The sequence below is a fragment of the Ovis canadensis genome, chromosome 1 (assembly GCF_042477335.2).
Source record: "Ovis canadensis isolate MfBH-ARS-UI-01 breed Bighorn chromosome 1, ARS-UI_OviCan_v2, whole genome shotgun sequence".
NCBI lineage: Eukaryota > Metazoa > Chordata > Mammalia > Artiodactyla > Bovidae > Ovis > Ovis canadensis.
Genome location: NC_091245.1, coordinates 100,662,282 through 100,668,738, shown reverse-complemented (window position 1 = coordinate 100,668,738; position 6,457 = coordinate 100,662,282). Strand labels below are relative to the sequence as shown.

Below are 6,457 nucleotides of genomic sequence, written 5' to 3'. Positions count from 1 at the left end.
ACGTCACTATCCTCCAAAGTTTTAGATTCATATTTTAAATACAAAATAGAGGTCTGCCGCGTGGAATGAGGCTTGCAGCTTCAGCTTCAGCATCAGTCCTCCCAAAGAATATTCAGGGTTGATTTCCTTTAGGACTGACTGGTTTCATCTCTCCTTGACCTGCATACAGGTTTTTCTGGAGGCAGGTAAGATGGTCTGCTATTCCCACCTCTTGAAGAATTTTCCATATTTTGTTGTGCTCCACACAGTCAAAGGCTTTAGTGGAGTCAATGAAGCAGAAATAGATGTCTTTCTGGAATTCTCTTGCTTTTTCTATGATGCAATGGAGGAAAAATGCAGGGTAAAAAGGAGGAAATGGATAGAACCAAATTAATTGGAGAAATATATGGAAAAAGTTAAATAGAGAGTGATACAAACAATGGAGGAAATTTCCTTGGTAAAAGGCATTTACAGGGTGATGATGATGAGCCTACTCTTTCATGCATTCTAGGATTCCCAGTCAACCTGCTTTCCTCCAGAGATCCTCTCTGAGGATCAGAGACTACCTGGAATTAAGTCCTTGTCTGTCTGTGTGTGTGTGTGTGTGTACACAAGACACGGAGGAGTAGGGTAGTAGTGGAGCATGGGAGAGGATGCATAGGCCAGAAACAATCATACATCATTTACATTCTAAAAGAGTGAGACACGTCCCTGGGTGGGCTCAAGCCACGAACTTTTCGGTTAACAGACGAATGAGCTAACCCATTGCTCCCCAAAGTCAGTTGGGAGGAGAGTTTAACCCTCACTCGCACAGAAAGCAAGCACACTTACGGAACTGGGCGGAGCCGCCTGTGTTTCGCAGAATGGCTTTTCCACTTCCGAGCCTCGGACAACCTGAGAGATGGAGTCCACTCAGCCTGTTCGTTCCCGTCGGGAAGCCAGGTGGTTCCGAGGGCAGAAGGTCTCCTGAGCGTCCTCGCCGCCGCAGATGTCAGCGCCCAAGAGAAGCCGCGAGCTTGAGCCGAGGGGCCCCAGAAAGAAGCTGATGGCTCCCGGTTTGATCCGCCTTCGTCCGACCATTTGCGCTTCTGGACATCGGTTTAGTAGATGGGGTGCGTGTGGCTGCAGCTGGAAAGAGATCAGTTTGTTGTGATCCACACAATGTAAGGCTTTAGCTGTCTTTTGAGGACGGGAAATGAAAGATGTGAAGAGGGCGAATAGATCCGAGGAAGGCCAAGGGCAGGAGAGAACAGAGAATGAGCCAGAGGGAGAAAGGGACTTCACGAGAGAGGAGCGGGCTGCTATCGCGGCGGGGCCGTCGCTGGGTTGGGGAGATCACAGCGCCTGACTCTGGCGCAGCTCCCACGCTTTCCTGAGGTGTCCGGGAATCCCCTTCACCCCAAATCGCAAAGCTGCTGGCCTTGCATTTGTTCTGGCAGTTTCCTTTGCTGGTTGTAAAATTCTGGGTCTTGTATCATGTATAGGAATGTTTTCCACCGTAAAACCTTTTTTTTTTAATTGCGGGATTTTTAAAGCAAGGAATTGGACTACCGTTCCCCTTTTGATGAGCTGATCAGATGAACTAGTAAACTGGCAGATCCCACTAGCCCAGGAGGTTACTGTTGGTCAGACAGGATTCCTTCACTCTCTCTTGAAAGTTCCACTGCCACTGAAAGATATCAGTAACTTAAACCCACACCCAGACTTCATGCAGTGCAGTGCCAAAATGTAAGAGCTTACACTCAATGGTGACATGCAAAGTGCCATGTGCTGAGGCACCGTCTACAAGTTTTACATGGATGTACTCACTTTATCCTTTCAACATGCTTCTAGCATATCATCATCCTCATTTCACATATGAGAAATCTGAGACATGGAAGGTTAAATAACTTGTCTAGTCACTCAGTCAGTGAGTGGGATCTGAAAGCAGCAATTTGAACTGGAAGCCTGCCTGGCTCCACAGGTTATGGTGCTAGTCAAAGGGGAACAGAAATGGTAAAAATGTTTGGCAAGAGATTGAAGCCTGCATGTTTCTTTGACAAAACACCAAGGAGGAGTCATGTAACACAAATAAAACTGCAGTATCCTCATGACCCACTTGCCTGGCAAACACCTTTCTTATTGCAAGAGCTGCTCCCCTTGAATCCCCAACTTATACACACCTTCTGCAAGAACTAGATTTTTCCTCCCCTTTATCCTTTCCTCTCACCTTTCCAATACCTCTTTCACAGCTCTTCTGTTCTTTCACTTCCAGGTCATTCATTTTTTTTTTTTTAATTTAAAAACCTTAAATATATCTAAAGAAGTAAATAAGCAGTCATCCGTAGTTCCACCTCCTAGAATGGCCTGCTGTTAACATCTTTGCACATTTTCCTTCAAATCTATTTTTACATTATTCTAAGTAGCAAAAGCGCATGGGTTCATGCTAAATCGTTTCAGTCCTGTCTGACTCTTTGGGACCCAATGACTGTAGCCTGCCAGGCTCCTCTGACCATGAGAGGATTCCAGGTAAGAATATGGAGTGGATGGCCATACCCTCCTCCAGGGAATCTTCCTGAACCAGGGATAGATCCCATATCTCTTGTGTCTCTTGCATTGGCAGGTGGGTTCTTTACCATTAGTATCACTTGGGAAGCCCCTAAACTCTATGTGTTATTTTACAAAATTCAAATGATGCAGAAAATACAAATATGTAAAATTCTGAAACATCTTAAATTCAAAAGTAACTTCTGTTAATGTAAGTAAATGAAATGGCAACCCACTGCAGTATTCTTGCCTGGAAAATCCCATAAAGAGAGGAGCCTGGTGGGCTACAGTCCATGGTGTCCCACAGAGTTGGATATGACTGAGCATGCATGACTGAACACAGACTGTGGGATCTTAGTTCTACAAACCCTGGCCCACAGCTGTGAAAGCACCAAGTTCTAACCACTAGACTGCCAGGGATTTCTTATCACATCCTAAGATGTCAGTTACCTGGGTGTAAACTTCATCGAAGCACTTCATTGCATGTATACTTGAAAACAGCAAGAGACTAGATCATAAATGTTCTCATCACAAAAAAGAAATGAGAATTATGTGATGGGATGGAGGTGCTAGTAAACGCTCTGGTGGGAATCATTTTGCCATATATAACTATCCAATCAACGTGCTCAACTCACACAGTGTTATGTCAATTATGTCTCAAAAAAGTTGGAGAAAACAATTTTTGAAAACAAGAAAGAAACCTGTGTTACTTCTTCGGAATCCATCAAAAGCCAAGGGGGACACGCTCCAGTGCCGCAAGTTCAAGTGCAATACAGCTGGGGAGGAGGAAGGACTGCTTACTCACTGGTCACCTGCCCAAGGTTGTCTGCTTTGGCTCCAGCAGCTGGTGGGAACTAGACTGGCCTTCACCAGCGCCAGGAGGACTGGGTCCCTGCAGGCTCCCACTTCATCCTCATGAGGTGTTTCGATGAGGAAATCACCAAGGATTTCTTCTTTTCCCCTAATCTATTACCACTTCTCACTGTGTCTCTTCAAGACCATTGTTGGGTGCTGACTGGACAGGGCTTGAAGGAGATGCTGCCCTTCCCCTACTGGTCTCTTCTGGCCCGGAGGTTACTGCCCGCGGGATCAGAGCCAGGGGGCCGGGAGGGCACCGGCTCTCTCAGAACAAAAGTCGCCGCGTGCACCCAGGTGCGCCGCTCACCTGCGCCTCGCCGGCTCGCGGCGTGCTGAATCCACGCTATCGGCTGCAGCGTCTCCCGCGGTGCCACGCCTGCATGAGGGCTCTGGACCCCGCGGCAGGGGCCATGCTGAGGTGGCCCGGCCCTGCCCCCGACCCTGGAGGACAGGCAAGGAGAGGCCAATCTTGACCGACTTGGCCAAGAGAGTTCTCAACCTCGGCCCAGCCCCGCGTACTCGACGTTAAAAGACTCAAACCCTAAAGTTTCAAAGGAGGGAAACTCTCAAGTTGAATCCATCTCCCGACCTTTATGAGGAAAGTTGAAGGAGGAAATCAGACCAAGAAAAAGATTATGTGCATCAAAATGCATAACTAACCAAAGAAAAATAGGATTTTCTGACAAGTTGGAAGTGTGATGTGAAAGACTGGTGTCAAAGAGAAGTGTGTTTGGTCTGAGCCAACAGAGCATCAGGTAAGGTGGGAAGACACCCTTGCCACAGGGGTGGAAGGGGAAAGACCCAGAGTTTCTTTTGGAACCCTGGGATCTTCCCAGAAAGCATAATCCATTGATGCTGTCCCATTTCCCACCTCTGTGGTCCTTAGAGATATTTGGGATCCCAGGTCTCACCTGGGGGTCTCCATTCCAACTCCTTTTTTTGGAAGACAAATGCCAGTGGTTTGCATCACTCTGATGCTTGCTTTTCAACTATCAAGGTCCTGAAAGCATCTGGACCTCGCTAATGGAAGGAGTACCTGACCAGTTGCAGTTCACAGAGGAGCCTGAAATTTTGGCTTGGGGGAAGAGTGGGGGGAGTGGAGAGCAGATTCTGGGGGATCCTGAGGTCTAACTGCCTGGGGGCCCACAGGGACCTCGCTCTGGGAGAGGTGAGGAACTCTCAGTCAGGGCCTTTCAGGAACCCCAGATCCTTACTTGAGGGATCACTTGGGCTTCCTTTGAAAATTTGAAGGCCAGCGGGTGTCCAAACATGCATTCCTTGAGCATATCACTAGGCACTGGCTGCCATGTGGTTTCCGTAGTGTAGTGGTTATCACGTTCGCCTAACACGCGAAAGGTCCCCGGTTCGAAACCGGGCGGAAACAACGTCACTTTACTGCAAACTTTTAGATTCATATTTTAAACAAAAATGGGGGCCTGCCGCAGGGAGTGAGACTTGGTGCTTCAGCTTCACCATCAGTTCTCCCAAGGAATATTCAGGGTTGATTTCCTTCAGGACTGACTGGTTTCATCTCTCCTTGACCTGCATACAGGTTTTTCAGGAAGCAGGGAAGGAGGTCTGGTATTCCCATCTCTTGAAGAATTTTCCACAGTTTGTTGTGATCCACACAGTCAAAGGCTTTAGAGTAGTTCATGAATCAGAAACAGATGGCTTTCAGGAATTCTCTGGCTTCTTCTATGATCCAGTGGATGGAAAACGGAGGAAAAGAATAGAGCCAAATTAATTGGAAAAGTATATGGAAACGGTTAAATAGAGGCTACTACAAACAGTGGAAGAAACTTCATTAGTAAAATGAGTTTACAGGGGAGATGGTGACCTGCTTTCCCCCGAGATTCCGGACGTAGGTCCTCCTGTGTGTGTGTGTACTGGAGCTCAGGAGAGGATGCACAGGATTAGAAACAATCGTGTATCATTTACATTTTAAGAGTGAGACCTCTCCCTGAGTGGGCTCGAGCCAGGAACTTTTCGGTTAACAGCCGAACTCCGTAACAGATTGCGCCACAGAGACACGAGGAGAGCTTACTTCTCACTCCGACAGAAAGCAAGCATGCTTTCGGAGCTAGCCGGAGCCACCTGTGTCTCTCAGAGTAGCGTTTTCCCCTCCGAGCCTCGGACAACCTGAGAGATGGAGTCCACTCAGGGTGCTCACTCCCGCGGGGAAGCCGTGCGATTCCGAGGGCAGAAGGCCCCCGAAGTGTCCCCGCCGCAGATGCCAGCGGCCAGGAGACGTCCCCAGCTTGATCCAAGGGGCGCCCGAAGGAAGCTGATGGCTCCTGGTTTGCTCCGCCTTCATCCGACCGTTTGCGCTTCTGGACATCGGTTTAGTAGATGAGGTGCGTGTGGCTGCAGCTGGAGAGATCACGTCCAACGAGAGGAAACGTGAAAAGGAGCGAGAGCAGGCAAAAGCATGGATGAGACAATGAGACCTCCCCTGGGAAGCCTGTGAAGAGGCTCAGACAGATCGTGAGGGATAAAAGATAATTTTATTAAGTAGCAGAAAAATGTGTTGTGCTGTTCAGTCTCTCAGTCCTCTCGGACGTTTTGCGACCCCATGGACTGCAGCACGGAAGGCTTCCCTGTCCATCACCAACTCCCGGAGCTAGCTCAAACTCATGCCCATTGAGTCGGTGATGCCATCCAACCATCTCATCCTCTGTCACCTTCTTCTCCTCCTGCCTTCAATCTTTCTCACCAGCAAAGGTCTTTTCCAATGAGTCAGCTCTTCTCATCAGGTGGCCAAAGTACTGGAGCTTCAGCTTCAGCATCAGTCCTTCCAGTGAATATTCAGGACTGATTTCCTTGAGGATTGACTGGTTTGATCTCCTTGAAGTCCAAGGGACTCTCAAGAGTCTTCTCCAACACCACAGTTCAAACGCATCCATTCTTCCATGCTCAACCTTCTTTGTGGTTCAGCTCTCACATCCACACATGACTACTGGAAAAACCGTAGCGTTGACTATATGGACCTTTGTTGGCAAAGTAATGTCTCTGCTTTTTAATATGCTGTCTAGGTTGGTCATAGCTTTTCTTCCAGGGAGCAAGTGTCTTTTAATTTCATGGCTGCAGTCACCAT

General features: G+C 48.1%; 1 non-coding gene across 1 annotated transcript; it reads left to right on the top strand.

Moving 5' to 3' along the window:
• Positions 1 to 4,674: 4,674 nt before the first annotated feature.
• Positions 4,675 to 4,747, top strand: TRNAV-AAC (transfer RNA valine (anticodon AAC)). The gene has a single exon. It is a non-coding gene; the product is annotated as a tRNA-Val (tRNA).
• Positions 4,748 to 6,457: the final 1,710 nt, after the last annotated feature.